This window comes from Coregonus lavaretus (genome assembly GCF_964263955.1).
Source record: "Coregonus lavaretus genome assembly, chromosome: 5".
NCBI classification, from domain to species: Eukaryota; Metazoa; Chordata; class Actinopteri; order Salmoniformes; family Salmonidae; genus Coregonus; species Coregonus lavaretus.
In genome coordinates, this window is record NC_139992.1 from 32329391 (window position 1) to 32355209 (window position 25819).

General features: G+C 48.5%; 1 pseudogene across 1 annotated transcript in view; it reads left to right on the forward strand.

The window, feature by feature from the left end:
* LOC311129232 (EGF-containing fibulin-like extracellular matrix protein 2) overlaps positions 1 to 25819 on the forward strand; it is a 60417-nt pseudogene that overhangs the window by 33862 nt on the left and 736 nt on the right. Inside the window, exon 8 of the transcript in view lies at positions 9 to 136. The product of the transcript in view is annotated as an EGF-containing fibulin-like extracellular matrix protein 2 (transcript). The remainder of the gene's footprint in view (positions 1 to 8; positions 137 to 25819) is intronic.

Consider the following 25819-nt stretch of genomic DNA (forward strand, 5'->3'; position numbering starts at 1 on the left):
TCTGATAGCTCAGTAAACGTGCGCAGCATCAAGTCCTGTCAGCCCAACGACAACGGATGTGTTCTGGACACTGCCCACTCCATCTCTCATATAGTCATCTCCCTGCCCACCTTCAGAGAGTTCACTGGCCCAGAAGGTAAGGGACAGGAGGGATGCAAGATGGCAAAGTCCAACAACTCAGTAGAGAAAAAGCCAAAATAAATTTTGGATGACTTCTTGATTTCCTTTATATGCCAATCATGTAAGGAAAAGCAATTTGATTAATGGTATCAGAAGTCTGGTTTCCCAGCTAGCACATTTGGTTCCTTGGAAGTTGTGGGAATGTGCGTTTTTGGTTTCCCATTGGTTCTGGGAATGAAGCCATATGTTTCCTGAGCAGTAAAACAGAAAATATTTTAAATGTTCTGAGATTGGAAGTAAACATTTGCCTTTTCTGGGAATGTTTATTTTTAGGTTGCAGGGAGGTTCTGAGAACGTTTTACTCTCTTTCCTTTAAAGTTTTCCTTGGAGGGTTTATTAAAACTTAACATTTTAATTGTAGGTTATTTGGAGGTTTTTAAATAACTTCCTTAAAACTTTTACTGCATGTTTCAATAAGACTTTTAATAACACTGCTAGATTATTTTGGTAAAACATTTTTGATCTCCAAGCACAGATAGGACACATGGAAATGTATTTCCTTAGGCATTAATCATGCAAACACATTTTTTTATTTATTGTGATACAGCATCAGTGAGATTCAAACCTATAATATTCTGTTCTCTATCCATGGAATTAGTCCACTGTGCCACCAGGATGGAGCTAGCATGCCATGTTTTTTTACGCATACAAAGCTGTTCATTTTAGTCTATTCAAACAGACCCCATTTCAAACGAAACAAGCACTCATTAACATCAGGTGTGGAAAGTTTTCGTAATGTTCTCAGAACAATTTGAGAACATGAATTTAAATAGAACCATGAGGAAAGGTTACGCTGAAGTACTGAAATTCCCACAGAAGAATGTTGTTTCTTAACGTTCTTTGAACAATTTGAGAACATTACTTTAAATAGAACCATGAGGAAAACTGTAGGAAACGTTATGCTGAAGTACTGAAATTCCCACAGAAGAACGTTGTTTCTTAACATTCTCTGAACTATTTAAGAACATTCCAAATGTCAAACCAGTTGGAGAACTTTCCTAGAACCTTACCAAAATTGAAATGAAATGTATACATGTTTACACTTTTAGGTAATTTTCTGTTAAAGTAATGAAATACCAAGAAAATAGTGTTTTATTGTCAAGTTCTTTAAACGCCAACACCAGTAGAAATGTACTTTTTCGAGCTGAAAGACGATGGTCAGACCTTACTCATGATGTTGCACCATGATGTAAGTCAATAAAAAATCGTTTTAGTCACGGTATGATATATTTGGGCTCGAAGTGCCAAATCCGAATGCGTGATTTCTGATGTTTTTGTCAGTCTTAAAGCGAAATCACGCGGAGAGACGCCGTCAATAGCGTCAAACTTTGCTCGCAAGAGTTGAGAGCGTCAATTCACATACACTGCGTAGCGTATGCCAACTTAATTGTCATGAGAATCCATAATAAACAGTTGTATTTGTTATGTTCGCTATGTAGCTCTTGTGAATTATTGATGTGTGTTCCTTTCGACTTACCTTATACACTGAGTATACCAAACATTAGAAACCCCTTCCTAATATTGAGTTGCACCCGCCCGCCCATGACTTCAAGGTGTCGAAAGCGTTCTACAGGGATGCTGGCCCATGTTGACTCCAATGCTTCCAACAGTTGTGTCAAGTTGGCTGGATGTCCTTTGAGTGGTGGACCATTCTTGATAGACATGGGAAACTGTTGAGTGTGAAAAACCCGGCGGCGTTGCAGTTCTTGACACAAAACAGGCCTGCCATACCCCGTTCAAAGGCACAAATCTTTTGTTTTGCTCAATCACCCTCTGAATGGCACACATACACAATCCATGTCTCAATTGTCTCAAGGCTTAAAAATCCTTCTTTAACCTGTCTCCTCCCCTTCATCTACACTGATTGAAGTGGATTTAACAAGTGACATCAATAAGTGATCATAGCTTGTTCTGAATGTTTTGTGTACTCAGTGTATGTCCTACGGGAGCCACCGTACCTGCCTGTGCTAAACAGTTGTTATTTTAGCTCAGGAATGTGAGGAGAGATGTAGCTAGTACACCTGAGCAGTTTATAAAGAATGTATCTTGTCTCGTTCGTCTACATAATAGTATTCTCTCTTGAAATCGGAGTCCCTCGAGTTCTATATCGTGGAGCTCCGCCCCATAGGGGAGCTCTGCTCCTAGTGGTTTACCCTCTGCCCTAAGGCAGCAACAGCCTGAGACAAAATTATGCACACACCTGCAGCCAATAGGAGTACAAGTGTCCCTATAAGAGGGGATGCCTCCCCTCAATCAGCCTCCCTTTTTCTTCAGCGACTGGATGACTAGACTGAAGAGCCAAGAAGAGACGAAGCACAAGACTCAGGACGAAAACGCCGTTGATATTCCAGTCATCAACGTCGTCTAAATGAGCACACCGGGAGATTTTCCACCCCCAAAAGCTCTTTTCAGAGCTCAGTGCAGATGCACTTCCATGGCGGCCGGTGACCACCACGACCTGTGTTTCGTGTGTTTGGGATCCCAGCATGCCAAGGAAGGCGTCTGCAGTCCCCCGAATTGCGCCTCCTGCGCCCTCCTTTCTTTAAAGGAGAGGAAGCAGCGTTGGGCGTTTTTCAGGGAGGACATCCCCCTTGAGGACGTGCTGTCGATACTAGCCTCTGCTTCAGAGGCATCGTCCGACGGCGCAGACTCGGGGGAAGATAGGGACTTTGAGGAGGGGTCTGGCATTCCAATGGAACAGTCGGACCCCATCCCTCATACTTTCAAGCCCCTCTTTCCTTTGGAGAGCGAGAGGGCTTGTAGTCCCTATAGCGAAGGGGATACGAGCTCTGAGAGATCAGAAGCTCTCTCTTTCGCTGCAGCCTCTCTGAGATCGGATTTTCCGGGTCTCATTGAGAGAGCTGCTCAACGGCTGGTGATAAGGCTGCCCCCTCTTCCCTCCGCACCGGAGGTTGATATGATGGAGGGCGGTCCTTATTCCAGGCCAAGGAAGGCGGCAGAGCCAGTGGCTCCTGCCATGCCTTCTTTGGCTAGGTACGTTGAGGGCTCGTGGGAGGCACCTTTAGCGGCGCGTTCGCCAGTAAAAGCGTATCTCCCATTCACGAGAGTGGAAGGAAGGTTTCAGGGTCAGGGAATCCCCAGGTTAGAGAGCGCCATGGCGGCGTATCTCGTACCGGGTTCGAGCCCTTGGCCCTCTTCCAAGAAGGCCACGTTGCCATCCCAGAAGGACCGACTCACAGCGTCGCTGTTAGAGAAGTCCTTTGGGTTGGGAGCCCAAGCTGTAGCAGCAGCTAACAACATTGCCCTCTTGGCGGCCTCTCTGTCCCGTTTAACCACGGGCAAGACAGAGCTGGCACCGGAGGAGGTGGAGGAGGCGTCCAGAATTTCTGGCGCCATACTCCACCTGACACAGGCGTCCGCAGTCTGCGCGGGGAGGTCCATGGCCACTTCGGTGGTCGGGGAACGACACCTCTGGTTGTCCTTGACATCCATGAAAGAGGCAGACAGGACGTCTCTCTTGAACGCCCCCCTCTCTGACGACGGCCTCTTTGGGGTCGCAGTCAAAGAGGCGACGGAGCGTTTTTCCAAGCTGGAGGAGGAGAAGAAGCAGCTGGCCAAGCACCTGCCGTTGGCAGGACGACTCGGCCCCCCTCCATCCCAAAGGCCATCTACCTCCGCCCCTCTAAGTAGACCGGGGTCTACGGCGAGGCGGCGTAATCGGCGTCATCCGGCGGCCACGAGCAGCAAGGGAACGGGCCCCGCCCTTCCAGCAGCTACGGTAGCCCCACTACAGCCGGCGAGGGAGGTGACGAGGACGCCGACCTGGCCCTCCAAGGGAGGCAAGAGGAGGCGTACGTGACGGGACGCGGGGGAGAGGATGGAGGACGCATCGATGGTGTCGAACGTGCCCACTGTTCCCCCCCACCCTTCGGTTGAAGGGATGGGTGTTGATGTAAATGCCTTTGTTGATGTATTTAATAAAGAGTTGGCTCCACCTGACTTTGTCAAAAAATAGCCTCTTTTCCATAATACGTCCGAGAGCGTTCAAATCTCACCCTCTCTTCCTTACCACTATAAGAGCCGTTCAGCCCACCGAGGGTGCATTGCTGAACAGGCACTTAGAGTAGGTATCCGTAAGACCTCAATCAGGTCGTCACATCACACTTCACGTATAAGAAGTGCTTTACATAGAAGGCAGCAGTCCCGGTCAGATTCTGACGCTATTTGGGGATGGCGCACTAGCACAGACTAAGGTCTCCGCTAGTACGAGCCAGACCCATGCTGCGTTCACGGAGGGCCCGATTACCGCGGTCACGAAGGTGTCCAGAGTATCGGCGCCCCCAGGCATTGTAACACAGCAGCTATCTGGGGACGGCGCATTATCGCAGACCAAGGTCTCGGTTAATGCGATTCAGACCCATGCTACGTTCACGGAGGGCCGGATTACTAGGGTTATGGGTATAACCAAAGTATCAGCTCCCCTGACAGAACGAGCTAGTACTCACCACACTGAGTGTGAATCAACCCACCAGGGGTGCAGAGATGAACACACACAGAAGGTGAAAGTTAAGAAGGTATCAAGGCGCCGCCTTGTTTTACCTCATAGAGACCTCATACTACAGACTTCTAGGAGTACTGTAGTGAAGGGCTCTGATAGCGAATTGCAGTCACCTAAGATGACGCAATCGCTTGCTGGGGATGGTGCCCTGCCGCAGGCTGTGACCTCGGTCAGCGCAATTCAGACCTGCGATGCGTTCAAGGAGGGCAGGAATACGACGGTTACGAGTTTAACCGACGTCCCTGCTCCTCTTTCTCTCTCAGAACGCATTGATGGTTCCTCTCCCTTTCACGGGAGGCCCACCTTGGGCTGTTCCACCACTTCAATGTTGGGGAACAGTGGCGGTAAGGGCCATAGAGGAATACAGGTCCTTCCTACTGGATGCACCACAGCTTCATTTACATTTACATTTAAGTCATTTAGCAGACGCTCTTATCCAGAGCGACTTACAGGAGCAATTAGGGTTAAGTGCCTTGCTCAAGGGCACATTTACGTCATTTAGCAGACGCTCTAGTCCAGAGCGACTCACAAATTGATGCATTCACCCTATAGCCAGTGGGATAACCACTTTACAATTTTTTGGGGGGGGGGGGGGTAGAAGGATTACTTTATCCTATCCCAGGTATTCCTTAAAGAGGTGGGGTTTCAAATGTCTCCGGAAGGTGGTGAGCGACTCCGCTGTGTGTGGGGGGAGGGGGGGGGGGGGGGGGGGGGGGGTAGAAGGATTACTTTATCCTATCCCAGGTATTCCTTAAAGAGGTGGGGTTTCAAATGTCTCCGGAAGGTGGTGAGTGACTCCGCTGTGGGGGGGGGGGGGGGGTAGAAGGATTACTTTATCCTATCCCAGGTATTCCTTAAAGAGGTGGGGTTTCAAATGTCTCCGGAAGGTGGTGAGTGACTCCGCTGTCCTGGCGTCGTGAGGGAGCTTGTTCCACCATTGGGGTGCCAGAGCAGCGAACAGTTTTGACTGGGCTGAGCGGGAACTATGCTTCAGCAGAGGAAGGGGAGCCAGCAGGCCAGAGGTGGATGAACGCAATGCCCTCGTTTGGGTGTAGGGACTGATCAGAGCCCGAAGGTACAGAGGTGCCGTTCCCCTCGCTGCTCCAAAGGCAAGCACCATGGTCTTGTAACGGATGCGAGCTTCAACTGGAAGCCAGTGGAGTGTGCGGAGGAGGGGGGTGACGTGAGAGAACTTGGGAAGGTTGAACACCAGACGGGCTGCGGCATTCTGGATGAGTTGTAGGGGTTTAATGGCACATGCAGGGAGGCCAGCCAACAGCGAGTTGCAGTAATCCAGACGGGAGATGACAAGTGCCTGGATTAGGACCTGTGCCGCTTCCTGTGTGAGGCAGGGTCGTACTCTCCGAATGTTGTAGAGCATGAACCTGCAGGAGCGGGTCACCGCCTTGATGTTAGCGGAGAACGACAGGGTGTTGTCCAGGGTCACGCCAAGGCTCTTCGCACTCTGGGAGGAGGACACAACGGAGTTGTCAACCGTGATGGCGAGATCATGGAACGGGCAGTCCTTCCCCGGGAGGAAGAGCAGCTCCGTCTTGCCAGGGTTCAGCTTGAGGTGGTGATCCGTCATCCATACTGATATGTCTGCCAGACATGCAGAGATGCGATTCGCCACCTGGTTATCAGAAGGGGGAAAGGAGAAGATTAGTTGTGTATCGTCAGCGTAGCAATGATAGGAGAGGCTGTGTGAGGATATGACAGAGCCAAGTGACTTGGTGTATAGGGAGAAAAGGAGAGGGCCTAGAACTGAGCCCTGGGGGACACCAGTGGTGAGAGCACGTGGTGCGGAGACAGCTTCTCGCCACGCCACTTGGTAGGAGCGACCGGTCAGGTAGGACGCAATCCAGGAGTGAGCCGCGCCGGAGATGCCCAGCTCGGAGAGGGTGGAGAGGAGGATCTGATGGTTCACAGTATCAAAGGCAGCAGACAGGTCTAGAAGGACAAGAGCAGAGGAGAGAGAGTTAGCTTTAGCAGTGCGGAGAGCCTCCGTGACACAGAGAAGAGCAGTCTCAGTTGAATGACCAGTCCTGAAACCTGATTGGTTTGGATCAAGAAGGTCATTCTGAGAGAGATAGCAAGAGAGTTGGCTAAAGACGGTTTTGGAAAGAAAAGAAAGAAGGGATACTGGTCTGTAGTTGTTGACATCAGTGGGGTCGAGTGTTGGTTTTTTGAGAAGGGGAGCAACTCTCGCTCTCTTGAAGACGGAAGGGACATGGCCAGCGGTCAAGGATGAGTTGATCAGCGAGGTGAGGTAGGGGAGAAGGTCACCGGAGATGGTCTGGAGAAGAGAGGAGGGGATGGGGTCAAGCGGGCAGGTTGTTGGGCGGCCTGCAGTCACAAGTCGCAGGATTTTATCTGGAGAGAGAGGGGAGAAAGAAGTCAAAGCATAGGGTAGGGCAGTGTGAGCAGGACCAGCAGTGTCATTAGACTTAACAAACGAGGATCGGATGTCGTCAACCTTCTTTTCAAAGTGGTTGACGAAGTCATCCACAGAGAGAGAGGAGGGGGATTCAGGAGGGAGGAAAATGTGGCAAAGAGCTTCCTAGGGTTAGAGGCAGATGCTTGGAATTTAGAGTGGTAGAAGGTGGCCTTAGCAGCAGAAACAGATGAAGAAAATGTAGAGAGGAGGGAGTGAAAAGATGCCAGGTCGGCAGGGAGTTTAGTTTTCTTCCATTTCCGCTCCGCTGCCCGGAGCTCTGTTCTGTGAGCTCGCAATGAGTCATCAAGCCACGGAGCTGGAGGGGAGGACCGAGCCGGCCGGGAGGATAGGGGACACAGAGAGTCAAAGGATGCAGAAAGGGAGGAGAGGAGGGTTGAGGAGGCAGAATCAGGAGATTGGAGGGAGAAGGATTGAGCAGAGGGAAGAGATGATAGGATGGAAGAGGAGAGAGTAGTGGGAGAGAGAGAGCGAAGGTTGCGGCGGCGCATTACCATCTGTGTAGGGGCAGAGTGAGTAGTGTGGGAGGAGAGCGAGAGAGAAAAGGAAACAAAGTAGTGGTCGGAGACATGGAGGGGAGTTGCAGTGAGATTAGTAGAGGAACAGCATCTAGTGAAGATGAGGTCAAGCGTATTGCCTGCCTTGTGAGTAGGGGGGGACGGTGAGAGGGTGAGGTCAAAAGAGGAGAGGAGTGGAAAGAAGGAGGCAGAGAGAAATGAGTCAAATGTGGACATAGGGAGGTTGAAATCCCCCAAAACTGTGAGGGGTGAGCCATCCTCAGGAAAGGAACTTATCAAGGCGTCAAGCTCATTGATGAACTCTCCAAGGGAACCTGGAGGGCGATAGATGACAAGGATATTAAGCTTAAATGGGCTAGTGACTGTGACAGCATGGAATTCAAATGAGGAGATAGACAGATGGGTTAGGGGAACAATTGAGAATGTCCACTTGGGAGAGATGAGGATTCCTGTACCACCACCCCTCTGACCAGATGCTCTCGGGGTATGCGAGAACACATGGTCAGACGAGGAGAGAGCAGTAGGAGTAGCAGTGTTTTCAGTGGTAATCCATGTTTCCGTCAGCGCCAGGAAGTCGAGGGACTGGAGGTTGGCATAGGCTGGGATGAAGTCAGCTTTGTTGGCAGCAGAACGGCAGTTCCAGAGGCTGCCTGAGACCTGGAACTCCAGGTGTGGGGTGCGTGCAGGGACCACCAGGTTAGAGAGGCAGCAGCCACGCGGTGTGGTGCGTTTGTGTAGCCTGTGCAGAGAGGAGAGAACAGGGATAGGCAGAGGCATAGTTGACAGGCTGTAGCAAATGGCTACAAAAATGCAGAGGAGATCGGAATGAAATGAGCTAAGCATCTGGGAGAGGAGAGAGCAGGGCCTCCCTCACCAAAAACTTCTACCTCAGAAACTAAAATTGTTTCACTGAACCACCCGAACAAAAACTCTCCCAACTTCCACCTTTAGAAATCAGAATTGTTGTGAACCACAGCGGTTCAATGTTTAAAGGAATAGACTCAACCCACTTTATTCAGCTAGCTAACTATGACACCATAGCTAACTAGCATGATAGCATCCAATAACAATAACACACAGTTTAGCACCAACACTTGGTCACAACAAACCACCAATAGTGTGTTAACTAGCTAACTAGCATGCTAGCATCCAGTAACACACAGTTTAGCACCAACACTTGGTCACATCAAACCACCAATAGTGAGTTAACACACTAAACAGATCATTCGTGTCTGTGTCAAGTTCCTTTCATGACGCAGCAATGATTAAACGTTGGCTAGCTAGGACAAGTATATTGTATTTAGCTACTACAGTACAGTTAGCTGGTCGTGTTGGGTAGCTAGCAATGGCCACTGTGTTGACTTTGTTTGGAGAACGGCTAGCTAGCTAGCTTCGTGCTACACCCGGCACACAATGGCTACTGTGTTGACTCTGACTCTGTTCGAAAAACGGCTAGTTAGCTCGCTTCGTGCTACAGCCGGCACGGCCGAAGACACTGCCAACCTACAGTAACTACCCACAACAACCCACGATGCCTAGCTATGACGCCATAGCTAACTAGCATGCTAGCATCCATTAACACACAGTTTAGCACCAATACTTGGTTACAACAAACTGCCAAGAGTGTGTTAACACACTAAACAGATAATTCATGTCCGTGTCTAGTTCCTTTCATAACGCATAACGCAGCAAAAATTAAACGTTGGCTAGCAGCACATTAACATTGGAAACAGCTCTCCACCGTTGCTAAACGTTACCAGTAGCTACCCGCTAGCTAGCTAGCCTCGTGCTTCGATACTAACCTACAATAATTACCTACGGAAACCTACAATAACAACAATACTAACCTACAATAACTACAATACCTAACTACAACTAACTACCTACCTACGATCTAATACATGGTTTAAGCTTTACTCAACACCATATGAGAAGCTTACCTCCTGCTAGAGAAAAACACAACCTCTCCCGACGGGACTTCCCGACGGGACTTCCTTCGTGCTCAGCCGCTTTCTCTGCATTGCTGGCAGTGGCGAAGAAGCTGCACCCTCTCACGCTGGCTAGAACAGACGTTGGAGAAGGGTTATGCTCTCCAATTCCACCGGACCCCACCCCCATTCAGGGGAGTGGTGGAGACGGTGATGAAAACGCCAGACAAAGTGGCCGCTCTGATGACAGAGATTACGGAACTTTTGGCGAAGGAGGCGGTGACAGTAGTTCCCCGGGAGCAAAGGAACAAAGGGCTATATTCGCCTTATTTCCTAGTGCCCAAAAAGACGGGGGGAGTGAGGCCGATTTTGGACTTAAGCATTCTCAACGAGAGCATAACCAAACGGCCCTTCCGAATGCTAACGACAAAACGTCTGCTGGAATGTGTCCAGAGAGGGGACTTTTGTACGAGCATAGACCTAAAGGACGCGTACTTTCATGTGCCGGTTCAGCCGCGTCACAGGAAGTTTCTGCGGTTCGCCTTTCAAGGGGTGGCGTACGAATACACGAGGATGCCATTTGGGTACGCCCTGGCACCTCGCACATTTTCCAAGTGTGTGGAGGCGGCATTGGAACCGTTGCGTCGTCAGGGAATACGGCTGCTAGCCTACCTGGACGACCTACTGGTTCTCGCCCCGTCAGCAGAGCTGGCGATCACTCACACAACCCAGACAGTGATGCATCTCACAAGTCTGGGGTTTGCTGTGAATTGGAAAAAGAGCGCGCCCTGGCCCACTCATCAGATTGTCTACCTGGGGATACAGCTAGACACTGTGAGGATGAGGGTTCGAATTTCGGACCCCCGAAGGGTAGCCTTGTTGCTAGCCCTGAGGAAGTGACGTCCGAATCACACGGTGACGGCGCTGTCGATCATGTCACTTTTGGGTCTCATGTCGTCAGCCCACTCTGTGGTTCCGCTGGGACTCCTGCATATGCGCAGGATGCAGCGATGGTTCGCCCAACTAAGACTAGACCCATTGCGTCAACGTCATCGGTTGGTGGTGGTTCCACTCTCGCTCAGTGCAGATCTGAACTATTGGAGAAACCCGCGCGTTCTCACGCACGGAGTCCCGATAGGAAAGGTGTCCTCTCACATCCCAGTATTCACGGATGCGTCCCTGACGGGATGGGGAGGGACATGTCAGACCCAAGCGATAGGAGGTGTGTGGCCTCAATCAGGTCGTCATATCAACCTCTTGGAGTTGGAAACGGTTCGACTGGTTCTGACCCACTTCGCGTCTACCCTTCGGGGTCGCGATGTGCTGGTCTGGTCAGACAACCGGACCACAGTAGCTCACATAAATCGCCAGGGAGGAGTCAGGTCTCCTGCTCTCCATCGGGCGGCAGAGGAATTGTGGCTGTGGGCTCACGAGCACCTTCGCTCATTGAGAGCAGCACACATTCCGGGCTACTTGAACGTAGGAGCAGACCTCATGTCAAGAGGGGGTCCTCGAGACGACGAGTGGTGTCTGCATCCGGACATTGTTCTCCAGATTTGGGAACGCGTGAACGCGCAATGTCCTCTGTGGTTCTCTCTGAGGGAACAGGACGAACCGCCACTGGGAAGGGACGCCTTTGCGCACCAACCGTGGCCGAGAGTTCTCCTGTATGCATTCCCTCCGCTGTCCTGCATTCTCCCACTACTAGCCAGGGTGAGGTCAGGGGGGCTGTCAGTGATACTGATAGCGCCCGATCGCCCGGGGGCTCCTTGGTTTGCGGAGATGAGTCAGATGTTGATTGCGCCACCTTGGCCAATTCCACATCGATGGGACGCGTTGTCTCAGGCGGGAGGCACAATAGGGAAATTGCCCATAATCGGCCAACCACTGAAGGCCTGGCTGCTGAGAGGGACAGGCTAGAGCGCCGTGGGTTATCTGATGCAGTGATCAGGACCATACAGGGTTCACGTGCCAGTTCCACTTCTAAGATGTATGCCAGTAGATGGAACGTGTTTTCACGATGATGTGTCACACAAGGTGTAGACCCCATGAGTATTCTCTCTTTTCTACAGCTCATGTTTGATAAGCAAAAATCTCCTGCCACTATTAGGGTGTTTGCAGCAGCGATTTCAGCTTGTCATGAGGGGTTTGGCAGAGACAATGTCTTTAGCCACCCTCTAGTGAAACGCTTCCTATTAGGAACGCGGCGACTTAGGCCAACACCTAGAGTCACGCTTCCTCAGTGGGATTTGGCTTTGGTACTCGAAGCGCTATGTAAGTCGCCGTTCGAGCCATTGAATCAAATACCCCTCAAGATGCTGTCTATTAAGACAGCACTGTTGCTCGCTTTGACTACAGCTAAGCGGGTCAGTGATTTGTGTGCTCTTTCGACGAGACCTGACTGCCTGGCCATCAATGGTGACCTGAGCAGAGCAGTGTTACGTCCTAACCCGGCATTTGTGCCGAAGGTTATTAAGAGTTCATATAGGTCACAGACCGTGGAGCTGTGGGCTTTTTCTCCTCCTCCTCATAGAAAGAGGAGTGAGGAAAAGCTCCATCGCCTGTGCCCGGTACGCGCTTTGGCGTGTTACGTCGAGCGCACAGCAGCGATTAGGTCATCGCCTCAGTTGTTCGTGTGTCACGGTGCGGCTGCACTAGGTAGACCACTTTCAAAACAGCGGTTGTCTCACTGGCTTTGTGAAGGCATTGAGACAGATTATGAGGCAGCGGGGCGGCAATTGCCTCAGGGTATCAGAGCTCACTCCACTCGTGGAGTAGCGGCTTCTACTGCCCTTTTCAGAGGAACAGGGGTAGAGGATATCTGTAGAGCAGCATCCTGGTCGACGCCGTCTCCATTTATCCGTTTCTATCTCTTAGATATGTCTTCTAACTCTCTGGCTCGATCTGTACTCAGCGTGGCTGAAGGGAGATCTTGAGCAAGAAAGAGAGGAGAAGCAGGACTGTGGACACAGGTTTCCATCAGGTCCGCTTTGGTTAGGAAGACGTGTTTTTTGATAGATGTGTTTTCTAACTCTTTGGCTCGGTCTGTACTCAGCATAGCTGAAGGGAGATCTTGAGCTAAGAAGAGAGGAAAAAGCAGGACTATGGACAAGGTTTCCATCAGGTCCGCTTTGGATAAGAAAACATATTTTGTGGCATGAATCCTGACTGACAGGTTCAGTACAGTAGAGGCATGCGTTGATTGACAGAATGTGAGGTCATCTATCTGCTTGTTCAGTTTAGTATGACCCATGTTTTGTTCCTGCCCACTAATCTCTGGGATTCCATTGAGTGAGTGAGGCGGTCTACCGCGTTCACAATGTAGAGTGACACTTGGTGTCATTCCATTAGTGGTCGGTAGTGTTTTCACAGGATATTGAGGCACATCTATCTGCTAGTACAGATTAGTATGGCTTCTATTCTGGTGATCTGCCCACTAGTCATTGGCATTGCCATTGGACTAGGTGGGGCGGGTCTTTAACCGATGACGCGGTATATATTGTGACGCCCGTAGGGGTTTTTAGTTGCAGTACTGCGGGACTTGGTTGCAGCCATTGCTAGGCCTGACCTTCTCGTTTCGATGGGAAGTGTTAGGCTCGGCAGGGAGTACATTTTGGAGCGCTACGCTCCGCCTTAAACCACTAGGAGCAGAGCTCCCCTATGGGGCGGAGCTCCACGATATAGAACGATTAGTTACCGGAGTGTAACTCCAGTTCTATGAGTGGAGCGGAGCCCCATAGGACTTAAGGCCCTGCCGACCCTCTCTAGTCTCGCTGAAGAAAAATATCTCGGGAGGCTGATTGAGGGGAGGCATCCCCTCTTATAGGGACACCTGTACTCCTATTGGCTGCAGGTGTGTGCATAATTTTGTCTCAGGCTGTTGCTGCCTTAGGGCAGAGGGTAAACCACTAGGAGCAGAGCTCCCCTATGGGGCTCCGCTCCACTCATAGAACTGGAGTTACACTCCGGTAACTAATCGTTTCCCAGCCTTAGCCTGTCTAGACTATATGCCTATGATCGAAATCAACACTGGTAGGCTGCAATTGTTTTCAAATATGTAGCCTATTTGACTGATAAACCTTAGCTTAAAGCCCAATACATTTTAAACTACGTCTTTAGTCTACTTAGCAAAGGGAAGATCATAACAATTCCTCTAATTCCTTTTCTACAAATGACCCATGCAATTTATCAACTTATTTTACCAGCATTACTCTGCGTAGACGCGAGAACAATAGACTTGCTTTCTATGACACCCAAATAAGCCCAAATCAAACAAAAAACGCTTTTTAACACGGGTGAACGAGCGTGTACACGCTGGAATTAGAATGCATGGTAGTGAATGAGAGAAAACAGAGTTGCCGTGAGTGTCAACGGAGTCAAATTAGAAAGCAAGTCTATTGTTTTTGTGGCTACCAGAAGCAATGTTGGTAAAATTAGCAGATAAATTGCCAGAAAATAGTACATTGTTACGTCTGGAATTGTGACACGTATAGTTAAAAAGCGTTTATTTAGTGTTGATGATAATAATACTGCCAGTGGCAATAATCCATATTTGAAAACAATAACATTATGCCTACCTGTTTTGATTTCGATCAAAAGCATATTCATGAGTTGCACCTCCGTCACATCGTTGCCATTGTTATCAACGTTCTACAGATGCCGCAGCCATATTGATGCTCAAAAGTAGAACGGGGGCTAATGACTGTTTAGTCTAAATTACACTGTAGGGGCTTGGGAATACGACATCATTGCTAAAATCTTTACATATTTAGTAGTAAACAACTTTGCCATTATGTTGTCAAATTTACTTTAGGCAGATGGAAATGTTGTTGTTAGCCAGCAAAGTTGGTAAAAAATTGCTAGCAATGCTAGCATTAGCTAGCTAAACTCTGGAGGTCTCCCCTTAATCTTAGCTAGCTAGCTAACATTGTACTGCAACTAAATTCAATCTGGCGACATCAGAATTATGACAAAAAGTTTGCCTACTGATTATTTGCCTTCCTTAGAAGTATCATTGTGTTTTCAAGCCACAGTAAAGCACTTTAGACCAAATCTTCATCTGCGCCCAATGAGGATGCATTTAGTAGACTGCTCAGTTGGGTATCAGTCCTAAAACGAACGTTCAAAACAATATTGTAATGCAACATGAAACCCATGAATAGCCTATGCAGGATATGGCTGGGAAACTCAAGGAACTACGATTTCAAGAGAGAATACTGTTGTGTAGAAATAATTTAGTTTTAAGCTAATGTTTATCAGTCAAATAGGCTACATATTTGAAAACAATTGCAGCCTACCTGTGTTGATTTCGATCATAGGCATATAGTCTAGACAGGCTAAGGCTGGGAAACTCGAGGGACTCCGATTTCAAGAGAGAATACTATTATGTAGACGAACGAGACTAGCTAAATTCTTTACAAACTGCTCGGGTGTATTAGCTACAACTGTCCTCATGTTCGCGAGCTAACATAACAACTGTTTAGAGCAGGCAGGTACGGTGACTCCGTAGGACATATAAGGTGAGTCAAAAGGAACACACAACAATAATTCACAAGGGCTACATAGCGAATGTAACAAATGTGACCGACCAGCTCAAATCGGTCTTATGTAGCAACATTTGAAATTGTGGTTTTTACATTGGATAAAAGTAGAGACTCAGAGCTACAAAATGGCATATCATACACTACAGTTGAGGAACAATGGGAAAGTCATTTTGCTTTGAAAGTTGATAAAATGTAGTAAACTCACTTTTGAGAAAATGGCCTTTGAATGTTTTGGTACTACTATTGGAGAGCCCTTCTTTGTCTACACCCTTTTAGCATCGTTCACACCCTCTTAAGCTTTAGCCCACCCATCTCTTGAAAAGTTGATCTGAGCGTTCTGTACTAACATGCTAGCTACTTCCAGACATCTAAAGTGAGAGAGAACAGCTCACTGAACATTACTCGCCCTAGCAGAGCTGGTAAGGCTGTTATGTTATCCAGAGCGTTGGTGACTGCAACTGTGCTATCAGATTGTCCGTTCGTAAATTCTGAGCGTTTCGCGGACACTTTGGCCAATGAGTAGGGTTGATCCGAACATTCTGACATCTCAACGACAATCAAGCACCCAAGCTAACTGGCTAACATTGGCTAGCTACTTCCAGACACATAATGAGAGACCACCCCACTCCGACCAGTTTACTCGCCCTAGCAGAGCTGGTTAGGCTGTTTTCATGTTATCCAGAGCGTTGGTGACTGTAATTGTGCTGCCGGCAACAATTTAATCATGCTTTTTTGCCGATGTTTACTGACACTGGCCATATTCAATGGGTGTTGAGCGTTCGTAAATTCATCAGTTATTCTGCGCTCTGGCACACTAAGACGAGAGTCTTTTGTTAAGACATGTAGCTAGATAGCTAGCTAGGTAAACAATGAATCCCAATGCATGATGTAACGTTAGTTAGTCAGCCAGCCAGCTAACGTTAGCTAGCTAGCTAACAGTACACTTTAACTTAAAATGAAAATACTTTATCTCAAAATTAGAAACGTGTAATATCTGGAAATGTAGCTAGCTAGACTATCTTACCCGTGTTCTGAAATCGGAGTAGATAGCCAGAGCGAATTTACCAGCTAATACAGTTGCAGTGACATTCTATTGAAATGGATACTTGCATAGTGGAGTCTTTTGTTAAGACGTAGCTAGCTAGCTAGCTAGCTAAACAATGAACCATAATCACAACTCATGACGTTACTACCCTGCATGAATCTGCAGGTAGCTAACCAACCAGGTTCAATGTTGGCTAGCTAACATTAGGCTATAACTAGTCAAGCAAATGTGTCTGAAATACGAAGAATAAGATCATACACATAACGTTAGCTAGTGAGCCGGCCAGCTAACATTAGCTAGCTAACAGTACACTTTAACTTGAAATGAAACCACTTTGTCAAAATTAGAAACGTGTAATATCTGAAAATGTAGCTACTAGACTATCTTACCCGTATACATCATGGTTGGACATGTCTCCTGTCGGATGCCATGGTTGCCCTTAGTTTGAAGATGTAATCTGGACAGGTGTTTTCTCCATCTCCTTAGCTATCATACACGAATTCCACTGATTTTAAAACTCGGTCCTCCAGAAAGTGGAGAGCATACACATGACGTTAGCTAGCGAGCCAGCCTAACTAGCTAGCTAGCTAACAGTACAATTTAACTTGACATTAGGTTTATGCAGTTTTACTACGCAATACTTGTTTTTTTAAAGCAGCGTTAGACAGGATTACCTAGGCATACTGTCCAGCTCAAATAAACAGAAGCGTGCTATATCTGGCAGACCAATCCAAACTCATCTCTCGGCCAACTCGGCCAATTTTGATGCCGTGGACGGCGTCTCTCTGTGTGATTTGGGCTGTAGATTCTGTTGATGCTCGCAGCCCGTCTGTTTTCTCTCATTCACTCCTGTGCATTCTAATTCATTTGATTTGGGCTTTAAGTGTCCTTTCCTTTGACATGTTGTGCAAATTATTTTCAGCCTATGTTTCGATTCAGGCATGGGTTTTATTTAAATGTTATCATCCACCAGCATGACAATGTTTATTAATCTGAAACACCTGCTGCAAAGTTCTTCCTATTTGCGAATCGTCTGAGAGCCAAAGAGCTTTTCTCTGTAGCGCTCACTTGGGTTTCCACTAGATAAAACACCCACAAAGTCAAAATTGGCTTTATCGTACATATTCATGAAAATAAAATCAGCTTTTGGCCTTAATTTAAGGTTAAGCTTAGGGTTAAGGTGAGAGTTAGGTTTAAAATCTGATTTTAAGAAGAGTACATTTTGAATTACACAGGGTTTATGACTTTGTGGCTGTGTTAACTAGTGATGACCCTACACTTGGCCGCCTTGCCATGGAGCAAATTAAAATAGGTGGTGCAAACGAATGTCTTTGTACGTCCCCTTTTTTACCAGCAAATTATCATAATCCATTGGATAATTTGTAAAGTTTCACGTATTTTTGAGCTAGTCTGCATATTTTTTTTGTTTGTTTTATAAATGGTAAAATTGCGTGATATGATTGCATTTTACCACCCCGCTCCACCTGTCGCCCCAAGATTAATGGTTTTAACCTCTAATGGTGTCCCGGGTGTGCAAGGTTTGCTCATTTTCGACCATTCCATTGATCCTAAAGGTAAATTAAAAAAAGTGTTTAACAAGTCACATAATAAGTTGCATGGACTCACTCTGTGTGCAATAATAGTCTTTTACATGATTTTTGATTGACTACCTCATCTCTGTACTCCCTCAGTCGAGCAGTGAATTTCAAACACAGATTCAAGCACAAAGACCAGGGAGGTTTTCCAATGCCTCGCAAAGAAGGGCACTTATTGGTAGATGGGTCAAAATAAAAAAACAGACATTGAATATCCCTTTGAGCATGGTGAAGTTATTAATTATACTTTGGATGGTGTATCAATACACCCAGTCACTACAAAGATACAGGCGTCCTTCCTAACTCAGTTGCCGCTCAGGATTTCACCATGAGGCCAATAGTGACTTTAAAACAGTTACAGAGTTGAATAGCTGTGATAGGAGAAAACGGAAGAAGGATCAACAACATTGTTGTCACGTACGTTGAGGACAGGATTGGACCAAGGTGCAGCGTGGAATGCATACATGTTTATTCACTAAGTTAACACACGACAAAACAACAAAAGCAACGTAACGTGAAGCTCACAATGGCTACACACAAACAAGCCAAACAAGAGTTAAGATCCCACAACATAGGTAGGCAAAATAGCTACCTAAGTATGATCCCAAATCAGAGACAACGAACGACAGCTGCCTCTGATTGGGAACCACAACCGGCCAACATAGAAATACCAAACATAGATATTCACACCCTGACCAAACCAACTAGCAAACTCTATGTCAGGGCGTGACAGTCCCCCCCCCCCCCCCCCCCCCCCCCCCCAAAGGTGCGGACTCTGGCCGCAAAACCTACCTTAACAGGGGAGGGTCCGGGTGGGAATCTAGCCTCGGTGGCGGCTCCGGCTCCGGGCGTGACGTCGTCTCCCTTTCTGCCTCCCCGTTGCACCCCTGGTCCGATGCTTCCCCTCTCAGTCCTCCCACGATGCACCAAGCCCTGTCTGGACCCTGGTGTGGGAGGCCCCGACCCTGGAGAGGGGCCGACGTCTGGGCCTGGACCGGCAATCCCCCCGCGATGCACCAAGCCCTGTCTGGACCCTGGTGTGGGAGGCCCCGACCCTGGAGAGGGGTTGACGTCTGGTTCTGGAGTGGAGCCGCTGACCGGAGCTGAACAGGACCCCGGTGGAGCAGACTGCTCTGGCTCTGGACTGGAGCAGCTGACCAGGGCTGGACTAGGCACCGGTAGAGCGGACTGCTCTGTCACTGGAGTGGAGCCGCTGACCGGAGCTGAACTGGACCCCGGTGGAGCGAACTGCTCTGGCTCTGGACTGGAGCAGCTGACCAGAGCTGGACTGGGCACTGGTGGAGCGGACTGCTCTGGCACTGGAGTAGAGCAGCTGACCGGAGCTGGACTGGGCACCAGTGGAGCAAACTGCTCTGGCACTGGAGTGGAGCAGCTGACCGGAGCTGGACTAAACACCGGTGGAGCGGACTACTCTGGCACCGGAGTGGAGCAGCTGACCGGAGCTGGACTAGACACCTGTGGAGCGGACTACTCTGGCACAGGAGTGGAGCAGTTGACCAGAACTGGAGTAGGTACCAGTGGAGCGGACTGCTCTGGCACCAGTCATACCGGGCTGGGGACACGCACCACTGGTCTGGTGCGAGGAACAGGCACGGGCCGCACCGGGCTGGGAACACGCACCACTGGTCTGGTGCGAGGAACAGGCACGGGCCGCACCGGGCTGGGAACACGCACCACTTGTCTGGTGCGAGGAGCAGGCACGGGGCGTACCGGGCTGGCGGCACACACCACTGGTTTGGTGCGGGGATTAGGCATGGGCCGTGCCGGACTGGAGACACACACAACTGGTTTGGTGCGGGGAGCAGGCACGGGGCGTACCGGGCTGGCGACACGCACCACTGGTTTGGTGTGGGGAGCAGATACGGGCTGTACTGGACTGGATACACGCACCACTGGTTTGGTGCGAGGAGCAGGCACGGGGCGTACCGGGCTGGCGACACGCACCACTGGTTTGGTGCGGGGAGCAGGTGCGGGCCGTACCGGACAGGATACACGCACCACTGGTTTGGTGAGGGGAGCAGGTACGGGCCGTACTGGACTGGATACACGCACCACTGGTTTGGTGCAGGGAGTAGGTACGGGGCGTACCGGTTCTGGCGACACGCATCACTGGTTTGGTGCGAGGAGCAGGTACGGGCCGTACCGGACTGGATACACGCACCACTGGTTTGGTGCGACACGCACCACTGGTTTTGTGCGGGGAGCAGGTACGGGCCGTACTGGACTGGCGACACGCACCACTGGTTTGGTGTGGGGTGCAGGTACGGGGCGTACCGGGCTTGCGACACGCACCACTGGTTTGGTGCGGGGAGCAGGCATGGGGCTTACCGGGCTGGCGACACGCACCACTGGTTTGGTGCGGGGAGCAGGTACGGGCCGTACTGGACTGGATACACGCACCACTGGTTTGATGCGGGGAGCAGGTACGGGGCGTACCGGGCTGGCGACACGCACCATTGGTTTGGTGCGAGATGCAGGCATGGGCCGTGCCGGACTGGAGACACGTACCACTGGTTTGGTGCGAGGAGCAGGCATGGGGCTTACCGGGCTGGCGACACGCACCACTGGTTTGGTGCGGGGAGCAGGTACGGGCCGTACTGGACTGGATACACGCACCACTGGTTTGGTGCGGGGAGCAGGTACGGGGCGTACCGGGCTGGCGACACGCACCATTGGTTTGGTGCGAGATGTAGGCACGGGCCGTGCCGGACTGGAGACACGTACCACTGGTTTGGTGCGAGGAGCAGGCACGGGCCGTGCCGGACTGGAGACACGCACCACCGGTTTGGTGCGAGAAGCAGGCACGGGCCGTACCGGTCTGTGAAGGCGCACTGGCGGCACAGTGCGTAAAGCCGGCGCATAGCCTGGTGCCTGCACGGACACACTCTCCTCAAAGCGAGTGCGGGAAGTTGGCTCTGCTAAACCTGGCTCCGCCAGCCTCTGCTCTAAGGCCCGAGCTCTCTGCTGCTGGAGGGTTAACTCCTCTCTCAGCTCCCCCTGTTGCCTGGCCAGCTCCTCTCTCCGTGCATCCACTAATTCCTTCTCCCTTTGGGCCTCCTGCAGCGCCTCCTTCTGAAGTGAGAGCTCCTGCTCCCTCTTCTCTAACAGCCCCCGTAATGTGGTGGCCTCCTCTCTCATACTGCTGATCCGCAGGTCTTGGAGGACCTCTACAACAGCGGCCTCCTCCTCCACAGTCAGCCCTTTCACGGCCTCCTGCTGCTTCGTCGACCACCCCGTGTGCCCCCCCCCCAACATTTTTCTTGGGGTTGCCTCTCGGGTCTCCTTCGTCGTTTCACATTTTGGAGTCGCCGTCGATCCGGACTCCAGCCCTCCTCCATTACCTCAACGTAACAGACGGCTTCCTACTCTGTAATTTTCCCCCAACCGAGGAGGACATCTACCAATGTTGCTTCCCGCTGTGTCCAGGGTGTTTGCTCCTCCTGGGCGCGCTGCTTGGTCCGTTGGTGGTGGGATCTTCTGTCATGTACGTTGAGTACAGGATTGGACCAAGGTGCAGCGTGGAATGCATACATGTTTATTCACTAAGTTAACACACGACAAAACAACAAAAGCAACGTACCGTGAAGCTCACAATGGCTACACACAAACAAGCCAAACAAGAGTCAAGATCCCACAACATAGGTAGGCAAAATGGCTACCTAAGTATGATCCCCAATCATAGACAACGAACGACAGCTGCCTCTGATTGGGAACCACACCCGGCCAACATAGATATACCAAACATAGATATTCACATCACATAGATATTTACACCCTGACCAAACCAACTAGCGAACTCTATGTCAGGGCGTGACAATTGTAGTTACTTCCACAATACTAACCTAATTGACAGAGTGAAAAGAAGGAAGCCTGTACAGAATACAAATATTTCAAAACATGCATCCTGCTTGCAACAAGGCACTAAAGTAATACTGCAAAAAATGTGGCAAAGCAATTACATTTTTGTCCTGAATACAAAGTGTTATGCTTGGGGCAAATCCAATTCAACACATTACTGAGTACCACTCTCCATATTTTCAAGCATAGTGGTGGCTGCATCATGTTATGCGTATGCTTGTAATTGTTAAGGACTGTGGAGTTTTTCAGGGTAAAAATATCCTAGAGGAAAGCCTGGTTCAGTCTGCTTTCCACCAGACACTGGGAGATTCATTCACCTTTCAGCAGGACAATAACCTAAAACACATGGCCAAATCTACACTGGAGTTACTTACCAAGAAGACAGTGAATGTTCCTAAGTGGCCGAGTTATAGTTTTGACTTAAATCTACTTGAAAATGGACCGGAAAATGGTTGTCTAGCAACGATCAACAACCAATTTGACAGAGCTTGAAGAATTTTTAAAAGAATAATGGACAAAAGTTGCACAATCCAGGTGTGGAAATCTCCCTGCCAAAGGTGTATTGACTCAGGGTTATGAATACTTATGTAAATGAGATATTTCTGTATTTCATTTTCAATAAATTAGCAAACATTTCTAAAAACATGTTTTTACTTTGTCATTATGGGGTATTGTGTGTAGATGGGTGAGACATTTTTTTAAAAATCAGTTTTGAATTCAGGCTGTAACACAACAAAATGTGGGGTATGACTATTTTCTGAAGGCACTGTAGCTAGCTAGCTTGCTGAAATGATAACAGAGAGAATAAAGAATATAGCTACAGTGAGGGAAAAAAGTATTTGATCCCCTGCTGATTTTGTACGTTTGCCCACTGACAAAGACATGATCAGTCTATAATTTTAATGGTAGGTTTATTTGAACAGTGAGAGACAGAATAACAACAAAAAAATCCAGAAAAACGCATGTCAAAAATGTTATAAATTGATTTGCATTTTGATGAGGGAAATAAGTATTTGACCCCTCTGCAAAACATGACTTAGTACTTGGTGGCAAAACCCTTGTTGGCAATCACAGAGGTCAGACATTTCTTGTAGTTGGCCACCAGGTTTGCACACATCTCAGGAGGGATTTTGTCCCACTCCTCTTTGCAGATCTTCTCCAAGTCATTAAGGTTTCGAGGCTGACGTTTGGCAACTCGAACCTTCAGCTCCCTCCACAGATTTTCTAAGGTCTGGAGACTGGATAGGCCACTCCAGGACCTTAATGTGCTTCTTCTTGAGCCACTCCTGTGTTGCCTTGGCCGTGTGTTTTGGGTCATTGTCATGCTGGAATACCCATCCACGACCCATTTTCAATGCCCTGGCTGAGGGAAGGGGATTCTCACCCAAGATTTGACGGACATGGCCCCGTCCATCGTCCCTTTGATGCGGTGAAGTTGACCTGTCCCCTTAGCAGAAAAACACCCCCAAAGCATAATGTTTCCACCTCCATGTTTGACGGTGGGGATGGTGTTCTTGGGGTCATAGGCAGCATTCCTCCTCCTCCAAACACAGCGAATTGAGTTGATGCCAAAGAGCTCGATTTTGGTCTCATCTGACCACAACACTTTCACCCAGTTCTCCTCTGAATCATTCAGATGTTCATTGGCAAACTTCAGACGGGCCTGTATACAGTGGGGAAAAAAAGTATTTAGTCAGCCACTAATTGTGCAAGTTCTCCCACTTAAAAAGATGAGAGAGGCCTGTAATTTGCATTATAGGTACACGTCAACTATGACAGACAAAATGAGAGAAAAAAAATCTAGAAAATCACATTGTAGCATTTTTAATGAATTTATTTGCAAATTTTTGTGGAAAATAAGTATTTGGTCAATAACAAAAGTTTCTCAATACTTTGTTATATACCCTTTGTTGGCAATGACACAGGTCAAACGTTTTCTGTAAGTCTTCACAAGGTTTTCACACACTGTTGCTGGTATTTTGGCCCATTCCTCCATGCAGATCTCCTCTAGAGCAGTGATGTTTTGGGGCTGTCGCTGGGCAACACGGACTTTCAACTCCCTCCAAAGATTTTCTATGGGGTTGAGATCAGGAGACTGGCTAGGCAACTCCAGGACCTTGAAATGCTTCTTACGAAGCCACTCCTTCGTTGCCCGGGCGGTGTGTTTGGGATCATTGTCATGCTGAAAGACCCAGCCACGTTTCATCTTCAATGCCCTTGCTGATGGAAGGAGGTTTTCACTCAAAATCTCACGATACATGGCCCCATTCATTCTTTCCTTTACACGGATCAGTCATCCTGGTCCCTTTGCAGAAAAACAGCCCCAAAGCATGATGTTTCCACCCCCATGCTTCACAGTAGGTATTGTGTTCTTTGGATGCAACTCAGCATTCTTTGTCCTCCAAACACGACGAGTTGAGTTTTTACCAAAAAGTTCTATTTTGGTTTCATCTGACCATATGACATTCTCCCAATCCTCTTCTGGATCATCCAAATGCACTCTAGCAAACTTCAGATGGGCCTGGACATGTACTGGCTTAAGCAGGGGGACACGTCTTGCACTGCAGGATTTGAGTCCCTGGCAGCGTAGTGTGTTACTGATGGTAGGCTTTGTTACTTTGGTCCCAGCTCTCTGCAGGTCATTCACTAGGTCCCCCCGTGTGGTTCTGGGATTTTTGCTCACCGTTCTTGTGATCATTTTGACCCCACGGGGTGAGATCTTGCGTGGAGCCCCAGATCAAGGGAGATTATCAGATCATTATCTTGTATGTCTTCCATTTCCTAATAATTGCTCCCACAGTTGATTTATTCAAACCAAGCTGCTTACCTATTGCAGATTCAGTCTTCCCAGCCTGGTGCAGGTCTACAATTTTGTTTCTGGTGTCCTTTGACAGCTCTTTGGTCTTGGCCATAGTGGAGTTTGGAGTGTGACTGTTTGAGGTTGTGGACAGGTGTCTTTTATACTGATAACAAGTTCAAACAGGTGCCATTAATACAGGTAACGAGTGGAGGACAGAGGAGCCTCTTAAAGAAGAAGTTACAGGTCTGTGAGAGCCAGAAATGTTGCTTGTTTGTAGGTGACCAAATACTTATTTTCCACCATAATTTGCAAATAAATTCATTAAAAATCCTACAATGTGATTTTCTCGATTTTTTTTTCTCAATTTGTCTGTCATAGTTGACGTGTACCTATGATGAAAACTACAGGCCTCTCTCATCTTTTTAAGTGGGAGAACTTGCACAATTGGTGGCTGACTAAATACTTTTTTTCCCCACTGTATGTGCTTTCTTGAGCAGGGGGACCTTGCGGGCACTGCAGGATTTCAGTCCTTCACGGCGTAGTGTGTTACCAATTGTTTTCTTGGTGACTATGGTCCCAGCTGCCTTGAGATCATTGACAAGATCCTCCCGTGTAGTTCTGGGCTGATTCCTCACCGTTCTCATGGTCATTGCAACTCCACAAGGTGAGATCTTGCATGGAGCCCCATGGCCGAGGGAGATTGACAGTTCTTTAGTGTTTCTTCCATTTGCGAATAATCGCACCAACTGTTGTCACCTTCTCACCAAGCTGCTTGGCAATGATCTTGTAGCCCATTCCAGGCTTGTGTAGGTCTACAATCTTGTCCCTGACATCCTTGGAGAGCTCTTTGGTCTTGGCCATGGTGGAGAGTTTGGAATCTGATTGATTGATTGCTTCTGTGGACAGGTGTCTTTTATACAGGTAACAAACTGAGATAAGGAGCACTTCCTTTAAGAGTGTGCTCCTAATCTCAGCTCGTTACCTATATAAAAGACACCTGGGAGCCAGAAATCATTCTGATTGAGATGGGGTCAAATACTTATTTCCCTCATTAAAATGCAAATCAATTTATAACATTTTTGACATGCTTTTTTCTGGATTTTTTTGTTGTTATTCTGTCTCTCACTGTTCAAATAAACATACCATTAAAATTATAGACTGATCATTTCTTTGTCAGTGGGCAAACGTACAAAATCAGCAGGGGATCAAATACTTTTTTCCCTCACTGTATTTGATAATGTCTGTGTGCATGTCTAAATATTAATGATGTATGGTATCCGACATGGTTTCACTTGAACTATCAAACGGCAAGAGTCAGACAAACGTCAACCCTCAACATGTCAACAGCTTGTATAGG